At 36.7% G+C, this 215-nt stretch overlaps 1 protein-coding gene across 6 annotated transcripts in view; it reads right to left on the minus strand.

Moving 5' to 3' along the window:
- Positions 1–215, minus strand: part of NCKAP5 (NCK associated protein 5) — a 1,064,528-nt gene that overhangs the window by 466,417 nt on the left and 597,896 nt on the right. The gene's annotated exons all lie outside the window — the stretch shown is intronic.

Genomic DNA, 215 nt, shown 5'->3' on the forward strand with positions numbered 1-215 from the left:
AGAAGAAGATATAACAATTGTAAATATTTATGCACCCAACATAGTATCACCTCAACACAAAAGGCAAATGCTAACAGCCATAAAAAGGGAAATCGACAGTAACACCATCATAGTAGGGGACTTAAACACCCCACTTTCACCAATGGACAGACCATCCAACACGAAAATAAATAAGGAAACACAAGCTTTAAATGATACGCTAAACAAGATGGACT

This window comes from Aethalodelphis obliquidens, unplaced genomic scaffold, assembly GCF_003676395.1.
Source record: "Aethalodelphis obliquidens isolate GAN/ISIS:26980383/991018 unplaced genomic scaffold, ASM367639v1 scaffold47, whole genome shotgun sequence".
Classification (NCBI taxonomy): Eukaryota; Metazoa; Chordata; class Mammalia; order Artiodactyla; family Delphinidae; genus Aethalodelphis; species Aethalodelphis obliquidens.